Consider the following 21,161-nt stretch of genomic DNA (forward strand, 5'->3'; position numbering starts at 1 on the left):
TGGCTCAGCACTTAACAGCACATAAATATTCCGAGAATAACTAGAGGAACGCTAACGGCACTCTTTTTTTTTTAGTCCTTTGTCTTCCCATTGCTTTGATGTTACCTCTAGCAGAGTGAAAGTTATTCCTTGATTTCTAAGCAGATGTCTTATCATCTTGTCTCTTCTTCTTGTCAGTGTTTTCTATACATTCCGTTCTTCTCCATTTCTGCAAAGAACATCCTCGTTACCTACCTTATCGCCGGCCGGAGTGGCCGAGCGGTTCTAGGCGTTACAGTCTGCAACCGCGTGACCGCTACGGTCGCAGGTTCGAATCCTGCCTCGGGCATGGATATGTGTGATCTCCTTAGGTCAGTTAGGTTTAAGTAGTTCTAGGGGACTGATGACCTCAGACGTTAAGTCCTACAATGCTCACAGCCATTTGAACCTACCGTATCAGCCCACCTAACTTCCAATATTCGTCTGTAGCACCACATCTCAAATGCTTCGAATCTCTTCTATTCCGGTTTTCCCACACTCCATGTCTCACCGCTATCTAATATTGTGCTCCAAACGTACGTACGCAAACGCCGACGCTAATCGAGAAATCAACGCTCTCTAACTATGCCATTTGTCAAAGTACATCGTCAAAGAAACATCGAAGAACAAAACCATTCGTAGCAACTCTCAAAGATAACGAAGTAACGTTATGCCCACTGCACACACTACCGCGAAGGATCCTTCCGACCCACCGCCCGCTTGCCAGCCCTACCCCGTCGCTGCCCTTGCTAAGGCTAGAGGGCATTGCCCGGTCACGAGGTACGCAGGGGTATGAAGCAGCGGGTGTTTTAAATTAGCTCAGCAACCCTCGAGTGCCAAAAGGAAAATAAAAGCTAGCGTTTAGACCATGCGGCACAATACTGATAATAGCCTCAGCAGTTAAATTGCTATAGACATATCGTTTTGATAGGCGTGTTCGGACAGATCTAGTGATCTTCTAACCATGCTTCTAGTTTGATTCATTAAACAATTGTTATTTGTAGTAGAGTGTGGTGAGACAGGTATATTGCCACGCAAAGTAGTTGGGGAACTCTTCCAACGGCCCATGAGAGGGCAGTTTAGCTAGCACGGCTCGATCTGGTTCTTCGTCGGAGGCAAACGTATGGTATTACAAGCGGCAATGACACTGGTTTCGAACTTAGAGCATGAAATGAAATGTCGTGTGGCTAGGGCCTCCCGTAGCGTAGACCGTTCGCCTGGTGCTGGTCTTTCGAGTTGACGTCACTTCGGCGACCTGCGCGTCGATGGGCATGAAATAATGATGATTAGGTCAACATAATACCCAGTCCCTGAGCGGAGAAAATCTCCGACCCAGCCGGAAGTCGAACCCGGGCCCTTAGGATTGACAGTCTGTCACGCTGACCACTCAGCTACCGGGGCCGGACACTTAGAGAATTATACAGCAACCGTTGGGCTTCACTTTATTTATCTGTGACCCAGTGCTATATGATTTAGGAACTGAACAAAAACGATCCCATGAGAGACTAGCGAACCTTCAGTAAATTGTGTCGTTCGTAAGTCTGTATGTGTGAGATGGTTCGTGCCATTGTGGTTTAAAACTCTTTGTAGGTTAAAGTAAATGGTCTAAAATTCCAAACTTTTGTCGGCGAAATTATTTACAGCTATAACTAGCAGCCAAATACTTTATATGATTTGTTGACGTTTAAAGTACGGAAATATATTACGCAGTAGTGCTGTCCATTCAAAGATGTAGAGGGGACCAAAGACGTCGTCTCAGACCACACATTGTCCAAGTCACCATTGCATCAAAGTATGTAAGTAAGGAACGCTAGCGTCCTAAGCCCCTGTGAAGAAATCATGAATAATACCCACGGGTTTTAATAATGTTTCTTTCCAAAAATAGTAATAGCAGAAACCTTCCCATTTTCAGAAGGAGAAAAGCTTCGCTTTGAAAGTGCATAGCACGAAAAAAGATTCATAGCTCTATGTCTGCACGAAATGTTCTCAAATCTACAAGTGTCACAGGATCTGTCTCATGCGTCAGTCTTACCATGAATTTCCTATTCTTAACATCGTCATACTATCTCGTTAATTACTACATTTGAAATTTTTCCAGAAATGGTACAGAAACGAACTTCGATAATATTCGCTAATGTTTTTGTATCGTTCGGACGGCAATGATTCCCGATCACTGAGTCTCGGTTTGTGCTATTGAACTGCCGCATTATTCCACTAAAGCGACGAGAAAACGATTGAAAGACATCCCACTGTCGACTTCTTCATTTCTGTCTCGTACGCCAGCACCTCCCACAAAAAGAAGCCTCTAGAGAACACGAGGAAGCTTCAGAAATAAGTAAATACGTAGGATAGTCGGTATAGGTCTGTATACGTCAAGTAAGATGCCACTTCAAAGAATTTAGACGTTAATGTTTGGCCGTACCTCACTGCTTTCTATCTTCTGTTTCAGCTCATCATGTCTCTGACCATTTATATATTCTGAGGCTTCACGGCAATGATTCCCGATCACTGAGTCTCGGTTTGTGCTATCGAACTGCCGCATTATTCCACTAAAGCAACGAGAAAACGATTGAAAGACATCCCACTGTCGACTACTTCATTTCTGTCTCGTACGCCACCACCTCCCACAAAAAGAAGCCTCTAGAGAACACGAGGAAGCTTCAGAAATAAGTAAATACGTAGGATAGTCGGTATAGGTCTGTATACGTCAAGTAAGATGTCACTTCAAAGAATTTAGACGTTAATATTTGGCCGTACCTCACTGCTTCCTGTCTTCTGTTTCAGCTCATCATGTCTCTGACGATTTATGTATTCTGAGGCTTCACCGATGCCCTGTCTCTTTGTTACTCAGTCACATTGCCCCCCCTCCCCCCTCTCCACACATCCAACAGGAGTGGATGTAGTGGAGTGTTATGGTGAGCGCGTTACTCAAGGTTCGGTGATAATTTATAAATATACGTCAGTATACACACTTATACTCTCGTTTGTGATACGGACCCCGGTGCGTTTTGTGCTGCCCAATTAGCGAGATCGCCACACACTGCAAACATGGTGGGCACAGACGGTGCGGTCCGGCGCAAATGTCCGTATTAAAAGGACGTCGGCCTGCGAAACCGCAGAAATGTGCTAACGGCCACCGGCTGCCAGTTTGCTCTGCGCTGTTTATTCTCTTTTGCTGCAGACACTCCAATGCGGACGGTTCTTCTAAGCGGCGTCTGTTGCTGCGAAGCGTGTCGCTCACCGAAATGAGGCAACATTGCTCAGCAGTATAGTGCGCCTGCAAACGCTTAGCGACGCGTATGAGTTACGTATACTGGCAGGAACTTCTCGTTTTACAACATATTTACTTAAGACATATTATTTGAAGTTTACGCACGAGTACATCTCAAAGGATAATGGAAACGTTTGCTGGAGTAAAGGACTGGTTGAGTCGATCTTCGGTTCGCATCCTAGTATCAATCATCCCAGGTAATAGAAGAAAATATGACCTTTTAAAAGTAATGGATAGTCGGGCATGCTATTCTAGCGTTAAGAACCGCGCCTGTAAACGGAAAACTCACTCACGGGATAAACTCCCACACACAGATCGCGGAATTGCCGATAACGTAGTCTCCACTTTAACTGTGGATCCTCTTTCCCCGGTAGCATTACTGGAGTAGATTTGGGGCACGCAAACTGTAGAAGCAGAGTCCAATTGAAACAATGATAACAAGGCGTTAAGCCACACGGAATTACAATTGCTTTTAGATGAGCGAATAAATACAGAATGCCGGACGGGGTGGCCGAGCGGTTCTAGGAGCTACAGTCTGGAACCGCGCGACCGCTACGGCCGCAGGTATGAAACGTCCCCTTAGAAATATTAATGAATTACTGTGCTGATAAACCTCTTACGTTATTTCATTTTCAAACAGCTGAGCAAAACTGAACGTACTCAGACATTTCTCTCTCTACTTATTCTGTTCATCACTAAACTGACACACAATATTTGTAGCGCAACGCAACTTGACTTTCAGTAATCCCTACAAAAGAATGGCCCTGACTAACATTAACCTATACCTTTTCACAAATCACTTACCTCACAAAAATCTTCCTTACTAGAACTACTGCAATACAGCCAGCGCCACTACTGCCTGCTAAATAAGAGATTCAAACTACTGAAGCCACTAACTACTGATATGCATAGTTAGCAAACGAAAGATTTTGATAGAGAACAAACAATGTATTTACTTTAATAGTGTTCAAAAGTCATAATATATATTAGTTCATGACATCCATTCTTACAAATTTACTGTTTCTGATGGACACACGTCCAGATCACCCGCTCTCAAAACTCCGCCATCTCACTTCCCACATCCACCACTGCTGGCGGCTCACCTCCAACTGCGCAACGCTGCGCGCTGTTAACAACCAATTGCCCAACACTACAATAGCCAACAACAATGCAAACCAACCACAGCCTTCATACAGCACTGTCTGTGATTTTCATATAGAGCGCTACGTAGCGTTACCAACATAAAAACCTAAACAGCCTACTTACACAGGCTTGAATCCTGCTTCGGGCATGGATGTGTGTGATGTCCTTAGGTTTAAGTAGTTCTAAGTTATAGGGGACTGATGACCTCAGAAGTTAAGTCCGACAGTGCCAGCCATAAATATTTATGGTAAAGCATATGAATTTTACGACTACGTTGAGATAATGTATTGGTTGAAAATGAATACATGGTCTATTATTAATTAATTAATTATTAATGTGACCATCGCCTATGTTCGACGGCAACGAGCAATAACCACTCAAAGATTGCAGGATGTTATATAAAGCGTGTCGGGGGGACGCGGGTAACACTTCACTCCTTGTCGTAATGCGGAAACAGAGCGATTTATCTGACGTCCAAAAGGGCATGAACATTGACTTTCTGGCAGGAGGTGGTAGAATTTCCGGAGTAGCTATGTTTGTAAACTGTTCGCGTGCCACCCTGGTTGAAGGATACCGTGCATGGCAAAGTGGTGGTATCCAAAACCATCGCCGAGGCTAATATGGTGCACTATAGCCCGTAGAGACAGGGGTGAACGACATGAATTATTTTCCATTATTCGACTTGCCCTGTTGACATGAGAAGAATCTGGTGGACATTCCGAACAAGGAAGACTTAGTAGATTTCGTGCTGAAATACAGAACACGCCACTGGTCGTGGCAACAGTATGCCATGACATTCAGGTATTGATTAAAGTAAGGAAAAGTCTCTTAAGAAAGGGCTGTATGTAGGCGAAATCGGTGTAGTGTCCACAGCGGTTTAAAATGTAGTAAATTTAACAATAAATAAATATAAAGGGAGCAAACGAAGAGAAATCAATCTCCAAAAATAGTGTCTGTACATTAATAATTACTTAAATGAAATTAACAGTCCCAATTATAACTTTTGTCACGTACTAATTTTATTTTATTCAGATCTTTAATTTGATTTCAATTGTTACGGATGCGCTGTTTCTCGAATTTCGCATTAAAGGTTTTCGAGGTTTGCTCCCTTCATATTTATTAACAATTTTATACCTTTTAAACTGCATTTTCAGTGCACTGTTAAAGACGACATTTATTGTGTTTGCGGCGCCATGTCACGAATTGCGCGACTCCTCCCGCCGGAGGTTGCAGTCGTCCCTCGTGGACGCGAGAGTGTGTTGTTCAAAGCGTAAGTTCGTTCAAGCTAGTTTCAGTAGTCTGTAAGACTAGGGACCGATGACCTCAACAGTTTGGTCCGGTAGGAAGTTTCATTGTTTGTTTGTACGTGAGTCTAGATCAGTAACATCTTTTCCTATGTTGTTTGCCACGTAACTTCTTTGACGACAATACTGAGTTTAAGTTTAATGATGGCCTTGAAAGCCGAAAACTGATTAAGTAAATATAAACTTCAATTTACAAATCCATTAGTGTTTCCGGAGGAGTATGCAATTTTGTAGTATTGCAGAGATTAACAACTGTACTTCGACAGTAAGAGTCGATTACGATTAAATCAACATTCACCCTCTGTAGAGTGCGATGTTAGAACAGAACTTACGAGGTGCTGCAGGGCGCGTAGAAGGAGTAATCCTTGCCCACAGATACAGCGGGAAATCGCTTCAGCCGCCTAGTACCTGTCCAATAGTGTTCAATTGGATTGTTGTCCAAATATTTGGCAAGCTAGTATCGATGATTCGATCTTTCGCCCGAGACCTCACTTACCCCTTAAGTTACTTGAGGACATTTAGAATTACCTAAAGGTCCTCTCTCCGTTTTTCTTTTCTATTCCAAGTTGTGTACTTTAAGTAGTCTTAATTTTCATTTCCAGTACCAGTTAGTGCACAATTTGTAATGTCTAATTAATCATCTTACCACTGAGAGGCCACTGTGAACTAGTATGCAAAAAGTTGTGCAAGCGTTAGAATTTTAATTTTTTTAATTTATAACAGAAGTACGAAGTCGCTGAATGGCGTAAGCGTGGAAGCCATTGAAATGAAACCTTTCCTTATTAGAAGACCGTAAGAAATATTTGAATTGAACTGGAGGAACCTAGATCTTATCGTACGGAAGCACAATTCGCAAACATTTTTGAAGGAATTTTGATCGGGCAAACTGATTTCTGTGTGTTTAATTCATATTATTCATAACGTCCCATAAATTTTCTTTGACCCAAGCAGCAGTAAATTAGGTTAAAACTGAAGATTATAATTATCTTCTTTTCATGTATTGAAGTTAATGAATTAGCTTTGAAAATGGAATTCTGATTTGTCACCTAAGCAGCTGGTCAAATTTTCGTAGCGCCCATGCCTTTCATCCCGTACAGTACAGTGCTGTCTTCTGTGTTGTGCATGCACAAAGAATGCTCACATATTTTAAGTAATACGGCCTTTTACTATCTGCTCCCAGTTGGACGCCTTAGAGCTCAAGCACACGTTACAGCAAGTAGTTCGGCGCACTTCACACAGGGCGTGCGCTTACAGCGGCTTTTGTAGCCCCCTTCACAAGCCTCGGTCAGGGCACGTTGATGCCGTTGTATAACATATGTTTCATAGCGTACTCTTTTCTTATCTCTGCTGAGGACCAGCTGGAACACGGTAGTTATGATTATATGACTACGTCATTAACGTCAGCCTGTTGCAGAATTTTAAAACGTGCTTCACGCTCATACATTAAGACGTTTCAGGAACGCGAAAATCTCCTTCATAACAGTTAATATTGTTTCCGTAAACAGATATCTTGGGAAACATAGCTCGCTGTGCTCGTCCATGAAACCCAGAGTAGTGTAACCAAAGGTCCGCATATGTGCCGGAAAACCTCTCGACAGAGTTCTCCACTGTCTTTTAGTTAGTGGACTAGGAGCTTACCGATTATCGGACCTTATTTGTAGCTGGATTCTAGAGTTTCTAAGGAAAAGAGATTGCGTTATTCTTAAAGGGATGAAAACGAGACATGTTGAAGTAATTTCTGAAAGGAAGCAAAGTTATAGTTTAACGTTGCGTCGAGAGCGGGGTCATTATAGACGAAGCACAAGCTCGTATTACCAAAGGACGCGGAGGAAGGTCGGCCTTTTCAAGAGAAACATCCCACCAATGGCTTGGAACAGTGCGAGTACAGTATGCTAACTATTACTAGGCAATTTCCCAAGTTCCCCAACGGAACATTATCAGGCCATTAGTGTTTACAGTACGTAAAGGTGATTCCTTGAGGATGTTGCACGTTTCGGAGTGACTGAGAAGGGTAAACGTATCAATATGAAGTAAGTTTCCAGTAGAAGAGTTGTCTTTCATTGTATCATTGAAAAAGTGCTCAAAGCTCATAATGTATGTATTTTAGAGCTCTTCATTACTAGCCCTTTTCTCTAGTTTAGTTTCACACACTTAGGTGAAAAAAGTCATGGGATTCCTCTTAATATCATGTAAAAACTCCTTTTGTGCGAACAAAAACCCATAATACAAATTATAGTGTTAGTCAAAAATAAATGGAAAAATTGGCGAATAAATAGAAAACAAATACTTGGCCTGTGATGAAAAACATCATATCGGGGCTTAGTGTTGCAGCTCGACACGACATAGACTCAACAAGTAGGAAGTCCCGTGCAGAAATATTGAGTCATGCTGCCTCTACAGCTGTCCATAATTTCGAAAGTGTTGCCAGTGCAATATGTCGTGCAGTGACCTCTCCTTCAAGTCCCATAAATGTTCTATGAGATTCACGTCGGGTGATCTGGATGGTCAAATCATTCCCTCGAATTGACCAGAATGTTCTTCAAATTAGTCGCTAACAACTGTGGGCGGGTCACATAGAGCATCTTCGTTTGGGAAGAGGAAGTCCATGAATGAAAAGGGTCTACTGGTAACCGATCAGAATCATTACCAGTCAGTGATCGGTTTAGTTGGACCAGAAGACCCAGTCCATTCCATGTAAACACAGCCCACATCCTTATAGAGCCACCACTAGCTTGCCCAATGTCTTGTTGACAATTTGGGACCATGCCTTCGTAGAGCCTGCACCACACTCGAATCTCACCATCAGCTCTTACGAGCTGAAATAATGACTCATCTGGCCAGGCCATGGTTTTCCAGTCGTCTATATTCGTACCGGTATGTTCACGAGCCCAGGACAAGAGCTGCACGCTATGTCGCGCTGTTAGCAAAGTCGGTCGCTACGGTCGACTGCTGCCACAGCCCATTAACGCCAAATCTTGCCGCACTGTTCTTACAGAACCGTCCCTCGTACGTCCCACATTGAATTCTGCAGTTATTTCAAGCAGTGTTGCTTTTCTCTTAGCACTGACAACGCTACGCAAACGCCGCTGCTCTCGATCGTTAAGTAGGTACTGGCGGCCACCGCGTTCTCTATGATGAGAGGTGATACCTAAAATTTGGTATTCCCTAAACACTCTTGACAGTGGACCTTGGAATATTGAATTTCCGAAATGTAATGTCCCATGCCTCTAACTCCATCTACCATTCCGCGTTCAGAGTCTGCTAATTCCCGCCTTGATGTCATAATGACTCGGAAAAACATTTTGCATGAATCATCTGAGTACAAACGACAGGTCCGCCAATGCACTGCCATTTTATACCTTGTGTAAGCGATCTGCAACCATCTGTATATGTGCATACCGCTATCCCATGACTTATGTCAGCTCATTGTAATACCACCTCTGAAACCACACGCTCTTAGTGACAGCTGAACCGGTAGATTTATATCATTCTCAGATGTATCAGAACGATTAATGCTTTTAACTTTTGACTTGAACATTTCCAGATTAGGGTCTCTTACGTCTGATTGATACATTTATCCCCCCACAACAACTCTGAAAGCTTGCATAGATGATCTCGTGAATAAGCCTACAATGTTTTCTTGCAGACGATGTTACAACTGAAGTGGACTTTAGCGAAAGACAGGAACTGCTCATTAACTGTAATCGCTGCAGGGAGTCGCTGTTAGCCCTGAAAGAAAATTAATGTGAAATGCTACGCGTGAACTGGCGAAGAGAATTATTACCGTCTGATTTCACTTCTGATGCAAACTCACTAGGAACAGTAATGTCATAAAAGTACAAAGGTAACAGTCGCGAGTGCCTGAAGGTGTTATGTACGCAGGAAAACACTGTAGAAGAAACAGATACCAGTCTGAGATTAGCAGGAAGAATCCTAAGGAAATGTCATTCATCCACAAAAAGTTGGCTCACACAACACTGTTTCGACAGATTCATTACTGTTGTTCATCAGTCCTTACTACTGTATGTACGAATAACAGAAGAGGCGGAGAAGATCCAATTAAGAGCAGTGTGTTTCATCATGACATTATTTAGTAAGGTCGACAGCGTTATGGAGCTGCTCAACAAACACCAGTAGCAGGTGTTAAAGAAGAGATGCTGTGTATCACATGAAAGGTTGCTGTTGATATTCCAAGTGCATATGTTCGAAGAGGAGTATCGCAACAAATTGCTTTGTTAACTGATTATTTTTCCAGACATATGTAAAATCGTTATGAGAGATACATTGGATCAGAATATTTAATCTGCATGAGGAATATGATAAACGAAAGAATAGGTGATTTTAGACAAATGCCTAAGTTAACATTCCTCTTCGTTTATTCTGGATTTGGATTTGCATGCTTTATATAAATTAGAGGACAATGAAAGCATTCTGGACGGTGCAGGACACGGACAGTCAAGAGAGTAAAAGTAAGCCACCACACTTGTTCCACTTCACAGGAGGATGCCAAGGGAGACACAGGTCAATAGCCCATGGGTCGGACAGCTCTTTGTATTGCCTCAATGGGGCATACCAAACATCGTGGACATACACAGATAGGATTCATGTGATGTTCACTTCACAAAACCAAACATTTACTTAATGTAAGAATCACAGCCGCGCGGGATTAGCCGAGTGGTCTCGGGCGCCACAGTCATGGACTGAGCGGCTAGTCCCGGCGGCGGTTCAAGTCCTCCCTCGGGCATGAGTGTGTGTGTGGTTGTCCTTAGGATAATTTAGGTTAAGTAGTGTGTAATCTTAGGGACTGATGACCTTAGCAGTTAAGTCCCTTAAGATTTCACACACATTTGGACATAAGAATCACAGGTATTGGCTTACATAAATAAACAAGAAGCTACACACAGAAGCACTGCTGTGCCGATGAGGACTGCCTCAGTGTTTACAGAGAAAGATGGATAGAGAGCAAAACAACTTTTTGCCATGTAAAACGTTTGAATTCATGTTGTTGGTTAACCACGTAGAGGAAAGCCCAGGGAATGAGACTAGGATTTTCTAAGAAGTAGTTGTATCGGTTCATGAGTGGAAGCTCCAACGCCTAGGCAGTCTCAGTACATTAAGAGACACGAAATATGACTATGTGAGGTTTCTTTGTAGAAAACACTCGATCAGATATCTCTTATTCTATACTTTATTTCCTTTTTCAGCTTTGACTTCATTTTGGATTTTTCCGCTGAGAGCTGAGGACAGCCCTCTGCCACCAGAGGTAATCCATCAAGAGACACAGAGAAATTTCTGTCTGATTTGCTCTCTGCCATTGGCAAGAGTCATTGTTGTTAGCAATGATTGATCCTGTAGCCAATTCAGGCTCCACGTACAACATTATGGTGTCAAGCTGTAATTGAGAGACAAAGTGTAGCAAAAGTAATGTAATTAGATAACATTTCGATTACTTCAAGCTTCACTTGAAGGCTGCTATTTTGATTCAGTGAACAGTCTAATTTCACCTCCGATGAGAGGTGCCAAGTACTCCATTTTGTAGTATTATTCGCATTTCTATACGCTTCATGACAAGCACTGTGAGCTCTGCAATTGCAATAATTCGTTTCTGCATTTATTAGAACCCTTCCCCGATCCTTCAGTTGTAAAACTTTCATCTTATTCACTAGACGGATTCTCTAAAATGGCAAAGTTCATTTTTTTTTATACGCAACAATCCAGTCTCCTGTGACTAATGGTTGAGGAAGCCATTCTGTGTATTATTGATAGACATTGTTTTAATCACTTTCATTTACAGATACTCAAATTCATTTTAGTCTAATTGGCACCTCACACATTAAAAGTAATTTTCACAATTAATTTTCATGGTGAAGCGAAGGCTAGCAAAGGCCATTCTAGAGCAGAGAAAATGGGTGCCACTGCTTAGAATTTCTAGCTTTTAAATAATAGGTTTAAAAGTTTCACAGGAACCATGGATTTCTCCTGGTGTTGCTCTGCCGACCCACTTGCAAAACCACCTCACAGCGCTGCTTACGTTAGTAGCAGTCTCCTGCTTTCCAAATGTCACAGAATTCCTCCTGCATACTATGACTAACTAGCACTGCTGGGAGATAGAATGTTGCAAAGAAATGGTTTAATCGCAACCTTGGACTTTGAAATTTCCTGAGATATTACAAAATTATGATCGACTGGGACTCGGAAGCAGGACATTTTATAATCACTGGTAAGTCGTTGGCAGATTTTTGTCTTTGAAAAGAAAGCGTTTCGCTTTCTAGTTCTTATCTACATCCAGATCTACATCCATACTCCTCAAGCCACCTGAAGGTATGTGGCGGGGGGTACCCTGAGTACCTCTATCGGTTCTCCCTTCTATTCCAGTCTCGTATTGTACGTGGAAAGAAGGATTGTCGGTATGCTTCTGTGTGGGCTCTAATCTCTCTGATTTTATCCTCATGGTCTCTTCGCGAGATATACGTAGAAGGGAGCAATATACTGCTTGACTCTTCCATGAAGGTATGTTCTCGAAACTTTAACAAAAGCCCGTACCGAGCTACTGAGAGTCTCTCCTACAGACTCTTCCACTGGAGTTTATCCATCATCTCCGTAATTAAATGATCCTGTAACAAAGCGCGCTGCTCTCCATTGGATCTTCTCTATCTCTTCTATCAACCCTATCTGTTACGGATGCCACACTGCTGAGCAGTATTCAAGCAGTGGGCGAACAAGCGTACTGTAACCTACTTCCTTTGTTGTCGGATTGCATTTCCTTAGGATTCTTCTAATGGATCTCAGTCTGGCATCTGCTTTACCGACGATCAACTTTGTATGATCATTCCATTTTAAATCACTCCTAATGCACACTCCCAGATAATTTATGGAATTAACTGCTTCCAGTAGCTGACCTGCATTTTGTAGCTAAATGATAAATGATCCAGCAGAATTAAAATTCATTGAGTATAGTTTTTCATTACTGCCATAATTACCAACGCAGTTTTTACTGCATCTCACTTTGCCTCTAGTTTTCCTCCACTGATTTTCGAACAATCATTCGTTTAATATAAATACACAAAAAGGCGAACAGACACTTTTTAAAGAATTCGCTAATTTAAAACCGGTTTTCGAACCGTCTCGGGCTAATCTGCAGATGGTGTACCGGATTTCACAAACTGTTTCATGGAACAAAAATGTATTTCAAAACAGTTACTGGTGGCAGTTTTGCGTATTTTTATTGTACAAACAGTCACTGGTTGTCAAGTATCTGTAGCGGATAAATCCTAATTTACTTCATTTATTTTGTACCTCGGCAAGCGTCGTTGTTCCAAACTTTTTCATCCTACTGAAAAATACTTTGTTTCCAGGCGATTACGCACAGGTTTTTCCGTACGGGAGCTGCAGACAATTCACGGAAGCCACCGGCAGTCACGATTTTGCCGCCGCGGTGGCTAACTTTTTGAGCTGCCTTGTTTAACGACCGACTCGGTCATCCGTCAAAACTTTGCAGCGGCGACAGAACGGCGGAGAGCTGCTATGGAAAACACCGGTGACAGCCTTTTCCGGAGTTCCAGGAGCAGCTTAGCGAAACTTCCGTGCAGACCCCGGGGATCGGTCTACTGCTGCGGCTGCAGCAAGCAGTAAGAGGGTCGAGTCAGTTGTAAGGACGTACCGAAAATGCCGCCAACATCCCGTCTGAAACGCATCTTAGTAGATCTTACACACTGATGCCGAACGCCTTTTAGCTCATTTAATGTGTACAGTTGATGTGGGACGGTGGACGAGATGGAGTCACTGTGATGAATCGACAAACGTGCCACGGATCTGCGAAAAGCAACACAGATATGACAGTCCAAATATTTTATTAATTGTATTTCAGATTACATTGTTGAATCGAAGTGGCATTGTTACTTTTTTCTTTTTTTCTTTTTTACAATATGGGAAAAATATACAAGGGCGTACTTGCTGAAAATCAATGCCTCCGATTTTATTGTGTGAAAACTGTTAAAGTTTTAAAAATAAAACAAACTTTATTATCATTCTGTATTCAAAATATCCACGGGTGTACTGCCGGTCTATAGTGTCCAACGGGCACAGGCGCACTCTCGGGGAAAATCGCCCGCATTCTGAAGAAACACCGTGTCAGAACCGTGTTTTGTCCTCCGAATAAAACTCGTGCACTGGTGGGGAGCGCCAAAGATGACCTCGGTTTGAGGAAGGCTGGCGTGTACCAGATTCCGTGTCAATGTGGCAAGTCGTATATTGGTCAGACGATGCGTACTGTCGAGGATCGATGCCGTGAACACCAGAGGCACACTCGACTAATGTATACGAGCAAGTCGGCGGTCGCTGAACATTGTTTGTCGGAAAATCACGCTATGGAGTATGACCGCACGAGGATTCTGGTACAGACGTCGAGATACTGGGACAGCGTTGTTAGAGAGGCCATCGAAATTCGCACCAATGACGACCTCATAAACCGTGACTGTGGCTTTAATCTTAGCAAGGCTTGGGAACCAGCGATTGGGTTAATCAAGAGTAAATCGAGCAAACGCATAGTTGTGACGACCACGGCGGACAGAGCCATCACACCGACGTCATCTCAGACGCCGTCGCAATCTGTTCCACCGCGAGACCGTGGCGCGGGGCGCGGACGGCGGAGGGAGCGCGCCGCGGGCGGAGGGTATTTAAATCGGGCGCCGCCGCGACCGAACCCAGTTCCCCCTGAGCAGCCATAGCGTACGGATCTCCGTGCCGGCACGTTCACAGGAGCTCAGTCCGTCAGTTCACCTGATGATGGCGACATGTTTGATCGCCGAAATATTGTGCCCGTTGGACACTATAGACCGGCAGTACACCCGTGGATATTTTGATTATCAAATACGCCGGGAGAAACTCAAGAATCACATCATTCTGTATGTGTATTCTTCATGCCAACATATTTGTTTCTCAACATGGTCACCTTGACGACAAACACATTTCTCCTAACAAGACACTAGTTTTTTTAATACCGTCAATGTAAAAGGCCTGATTTTCATGAAAGAGCCACAACCTCACTGCACTGCTTCATCACTATTAAAGTGAAGTATTTGAAGGTAATCTTAATTTTTGTAAACAGTTGAAAATGGAATGGGGCCAAATTGGAAATATATGGGCGATGTTAGAGGACAGTGAACCCAAGGCGTCGGGTTCGTGAGGCTGTCCCAGAGCTCGTGTTATGTCTGGCATTGTCGTGCTGATGGAGAGGGTCTCCGTTTGTGGCCAACGTTTCGAATTCGAGCGTTCAGAAATCAGATTACTATACACTTTTCCTCAGGCTCCTACATGATTACGTAACACACTGCTATATTACATGCCACAATTCGGAACCCGCGAGTGGCAAAGTGGGAGAAGGTTGCAACTTCCATCAGCTAAGCGGTAAAGTCGACCGAGTAACATGAGTGACATGTAATAGTTCAACCGACGTTGAGAACAGAATAAAAAGTTCAGAGGTCATACTCATTAGCACATCGTCGTACATACATTCGCCAGATAATGTGTTCGTTCTAGTGTAAAATATGTATATCTGTGTATCATCTGTACTATGCTGTGCTGACTAATTAGTATTAATATATTTATTCTGGAGTGTTGTGACACAGCACTGCAGTACTATCTATACAATGACCTGTCCACTGAACAGATCGTCGTCATTATTCTGAATGAAGTGTCATTAAAGGGCATGTTCACTTTAATAATACTTAACCTGCTATTCAACCAAATGTCTTAAAATTTTCCGCGTTGTTTCCTTTGCAGGACATCACTTAGGTCTCCTTGTTAGGCCGTACAAAGAAGTATGACATTTCCAGGTTTGTCGTACGGATGGTTTGTTAAATGTCAAATAAAACAGTTTCTACGTTGAATATTGAGCGTTCATAAATTCGTACGTAACTGGTTCGCAGGATATGCATCGCAAAACGTTCTACAAAATTATTCTTTCGACAACTAAACATTATTACTTTATATAACCGTCTTTCCTACAGTCCAGCATACAACCACAGTTCGTGTCAAGTCCCAACAAGAAGTGCAAAGATAAAATTTGAAACAATGAGCTTTAAATGGTTAACATCGTTGTCAAAGATATGGTTTCGGTTGACTAATACATTAATTTAGAAAAACTTGGAAAAATGATTTACAAATTTTCGTAATAAAACTTAAAAAATCATCCAAATTACATGAAATATGAATTAGATAGATTTGTAGAAACATTTATGCTTGTGAATAAAATTATTGATATTTGTTGATATCGATGTCTCCGAAATGTTTATCATATTTGACAAAATCACATTTATTTAAGTATTTGTAGTGACTTTGCTAAAAGTAATATGTACTACCGTACTGCTGTAAGAAAGGGAGAGAGCGAGTAATAGATCTACAGTGGCAGAGTCGAACGTAACATGTCGCGTGAATACTGAGATAACAGCGGGTCGATGAGTTGGAATGAAAAGCACGTTGAGCACTGTCTATTCAGTGTATTGTATGAACTTAATATTGCCATGAACATTGTGTAAAGGAAGTGCTAGATTCAAATAATTCGAGCCTCGTGAGAAGCTGCAGGCCTCATTGACAGTGTATACGCGGGTAGGCTGTGAGTGCTGTCTACCTGGACTGAATTCATTGCTGTGACGTGGGTTGCAAAAACTGATGTCTTCTATATTTCTGATTTGAAAGCTATTCAGGTGTCGCACGTGTTAAGACCGAAAATGAGTTATAAAACAGTTACAGAGTTTTCTAAACGTGAATGGTAACTGCGAGTCATTGGATGTAGCACGTATGGCAGAAACAGATGAATGCTGTTCACAGTCCTCGAATTTGGGCACCGACCGATGCAGCGCAGTCATCAGTACACTTGCCTTCCAGTATGGAGGAAGATGGCTCAAATCCGCTTATGGCCATCTTGATTTAAGCTGTGATTTCCCTAAATTACTTCCTGCAAATGCCTGAATGTTTCTTTTCCTTGCCGAAAAAGTGCGTCTTTTCTCTCTCATTTCCTCATTCAGCCATCATCAAAATGCACATTACAAAACGGAATCAGAACAGTAGTTAACTGTTTTCGCTGGGTTACGCTTATCCAGACAGCTCCAAAATATGTATCTTGCAAAACACATTTATTCAACTTTAATAATGGCAGTCAACATTAAAACAGAAAGAATGGGAGTAATGCCATAAATTTATTAACAGTTTCTTGTTCCATGGATCATTTTGTACGATAAATCGTAGTGAAACGTCCCCTTAGAAAAATTATACACGACTGTGCTTAAACTGACACACAATATTTTTAGCGCAACGCAATCTGACTTTCAAAAACCCCTACGAAAGAATGGCCCTGACTAACATTAACCTATACGTTTCACAAATCACTTACCTCACAAAAATCTTCGTTACTCAAGCTACTGCAATACAGCGAGCGCCACTACTGCCAGCTAAATAAAAGATTCAAAGTACTCACTAGTCGTAATATATATATAGCAGTTCATGACACCAATTCTTACAAATTTCAAAACTCTGCCATCTCTCTCCCCACGTCCACCACAGCTGGCGGCTCATCTCCAACTGCGCAACGCTACGCGCTGTTAGCATCCAGCTGCCGCTGCCCGACACTACAGTGGCAGACAACAATGCAAACTAGCCACAGACTGCGCACAGCACAGCCAGTGATTTTTCATACAGAGCGCTACGTCGCGTTACCAATAAGAAAATGTAAACAGCCTACTTACATAGCCCCCATGCTACCCACAAAAAAATTTACAAATTGTTTTGGGCCATGGCCAATACAGATTTGAAATTTTTTTCATAATTACAATAACAAAGAAATGAAATGCACACACTTATCGATACAATGTTGGTCAAAAGCTAAAATTCTCTCACAGTCCATAAAGACAGTCCTGATCGTTCATCATAGTAAAATTGCAGTGTTTTTTTTCAAAGTCTGAGCAATAAAAGAAATTGCACTTGGAAGTAGTGGATTTCTAAGCAGTCTTGAAGAAGTAGTGTTGTCCTTCCAACGAAAGACAGTGCTGACTCTTGACATGCAGACAGGTAATGGGCCACAGCACAGTCAGTCGACGTTGAAGACTATCGGTAGGTAGGTCATCACAGAGCAGACCCACTGTAGTCCTGGTAGAGATTACTATTGGTGGGCCACCAGAGGTGCAGACCCACTGCAGTCCTTGTAGAAATAATGGTATTGGTGGGTCATCAAAGGTGTAGACCCACTGTAGTCCTTGTAGAGATGGCCAGCAGCCATCTGTTTGACTGTGCAGGCGCACAATCACCATTGAAGAGTCTTGCGGATAATATAGCAAGTCCATAACCACCACTTGCGCACTCACAAAAATTGTTTTTGAAATGTCCTTACAACCAGGAATGCTGTTATCCAGTCCCTTACTGAATTATTAACACATGTGCAAACACTATCGGTCCCTACTTCTCACATATTGTCCATATACTATGACCAACAGAAACGTGTGCAGTGAAATGTAATTTACAAGTTACTTAATTTGATGAACTGGTGTCAATTACAACTCTATAACATAAGAATACAATAACAAAGGTACAAAATATATCATTAAAGAACATAACAGTACAGATAACTTTTGCAGTAATACAGGTTTTACAAAAGAATCGAAATAACAAATACATCAGTGTTACAGAAATTATGACATAAGTACATACATAAAAGATGAGAATAACTCTTGGAACATCAACCTCACACATGAGCATTAGAACAAAACAGAATAAATAATGCATAAACATCTTTACGAAGTAAATAACATGTTATTAACACAAATTATATTTGAGGATAACAGTATTCCTCATCATAGTGAATGTAGCTTAGTATTAGAAGAGAAAAAATTCTATGAAACAGCACACAGAGACAGGAAGAAAACAAATACAAAAGGGTACACAAACATATAGTGGGATAACACAAGGAAAGGACAGGGTTTGTTTTACTGCAGTATTTTGCATAAGAGATCTCCCTTAGTTCATCATTATTCCCAAAAAGTCCTATGTAAACCTGCTTTCTGTATTCTGTTCACATCCTCTTTCAAAAATAGTTTTTCTCCACTATACAATGCTTTTTTTGGCCAAACCAATTTCTTATAGTTTCTCAATGCTTTTCTTCCAATTCATCATAGTTAGTTTCTTATATAGTCTACCCCCTCTTAAGCTAACTTAAAGCTACTGAGCTCAGATGCTAAACTAAGGGACGAGGCAATGCAGCAGCACAAAACAATCAATACAAACAGCAATGACAAAAAAATGCAAGTAAGCAAAGCAAGCAGCAATAAGTGTAATAATTTATACCTAAACATGACAAACCCACAAGCAGAAAAAAATAGTACACTAAAGACAACAATGCAGATAAGGGAAATGTATATTCACATCTTAATGTCTATATAATTAAAGTGGTGCACCACGAAAACTTATTGTAAAAAAAATATTACCATGTACTTGAAAAGAAAATTCTGTGTGCAATTCCTGTGAACGGAAATGTCTTTTTGAGCTCCTTCGTTTTTTTTAAGTACATCATAAAGTTATTATTTACTGGATCTGTAGGCATAAAATATTTATATTAGTACATCCATTAAATTTTATAGTAACCAATGCTGCAGTGCAGCTAGAAACTAGATAGTAAAAAAATGAGCAATCTCTCAGCTAGAAAGACAATAGATATAAAATGTTTCTCATCATTTCATTTGAGTAAATATCATAAATTAAGAGCTTCACAGTGAAATCATATGTTTTCAAGTTTGGGCGTGTCGTATTTGCGATGCTTTCTACAAAAGAATGTCAATAGCGAGGTTAATGGCCTCCTTTTTTCTCCACCTGTGCCTCTGAAAGGCACACACTAATGACTTTTTCTCAAGGCGGCTGGCACACCTGGCCGCTCGCAACGCATTACCTCACGGTCACCTACCTTTCTTACCGAAATATTTACGGCACCAGTTTCCGCTACAGTGGCAGTCTCATATAAAAAATATTTCATAGGTCAAGAATTTGCGTTACACATCTGTAGAAACAAAGTCCTATTGATTGTTATATCAATAGGACTTTGTGTCCAAAATATTTTCGTCGGCATTGTAATACATTCACGCATTTACACATTTCATAATTCTTAAAGTACGTTTCTTGGTTTCCAACATCCTTTTTCACAAACCAGAGTCCCTAACCACTACGCATTATTCCTTGCTTTATTACACATATACATATTCTTAGACACTTCTTCAATATTTCGTCATAATAAATACGTAGCATAATCAAATAACTCATATAGCATCAGCTTATTGATCATAAACATACCGCAACAGCGTAATACACACCGTCATCTTAACATCATAAAACCTCAGCCAAACCTCAAAATCGTCGTAGATTCCTCCAATAATTTCAAAACCTAAAATAAAATTCTCTGCTCATGTCAAAAGTGTCATGTACCTCCAACGTACTTTAAAAATCATGATCCCATACCAAATATGTCATTCAAAGTTCTCATAGTATCACAATGGTTCTGAAAAATATGAAGGGTTCACACAGTACAGACAAAATACAATTTCATAAGTGTGAAGTTATCCAACTGTGTAATTACGTAAACATCTGTCACTGATATAGTAAAAAAAGTTTGTCTCTCAGTTAAATTATCAGATAGCTGTGTAATTTATGTGTTAGAGAAATATGGTACCGATGTGTAAAGTTGTATAAGTAAATACCATATTAGCTAGGGCTCCTTGTGCTTGCCAAACACATGGTACACAAAGTAAGCGTGTACCCCCCTGAGGATTAATGTAATTATACCCTCAGGTGTTACAGATTACAGCAATGGAATGAAATGTGTCACAAAAAACTTTCTTTTTAATTCAAAAATAGTGATAAATAAATGGTTTAAGTACCAAATTAATCACTCAAATGCGTGTCCTGTAGTGCTAAATGTGCGTTTTGCTGTAAGATAATTCTGTGGAACTGTCGTAGTTATCGTCCTCTGTAAGCAAAGTTCTGCTGAAGTCAATGTACTTACCTCATCATAATCGAAGGTGAAATGCTTTCCGTATAGATATCGTAGTTATTACGTACCTTACCGTGATCAAGAAGGTACTATAATGTAACGTATTGTTGTGCTACGATAAAGGCTGTCTCATTGTAGCTATACCACAAAAGTTACTACTAAAACATGTTTTACTTTCCAGAATAATACAGAAAAACTGTGCAGATACAAAACAGATACACCGCAAAAGCAACAATGTAAATCGTATCACATATTAGTAGCGTCGTGATATAATCGTGTAGCTATTAGAGAAACCAAATGCTAAGTCATCTTTAATCTCACCGAATGAACTTCAAATAAAGAATGTGTTTTCAAGTAAACCAAAATGTTGCATTAAAATCTCATTAGCAGTATATGTTCT

This window comes from Schistocerca gregaria, chromosome 6, assembly GCF_023897955.1.
Source record: "Schistocerca gregaria isolate iqSchGreg1 chromosome 6, iqSchGreg1.2, whole genome shotgun sequence".
NCBI lineage: Eukaryota > Metazoa > Arthropoda > Insecta > Orthoptera > Acrididae > Schistocerca > Schistocerca gregaria.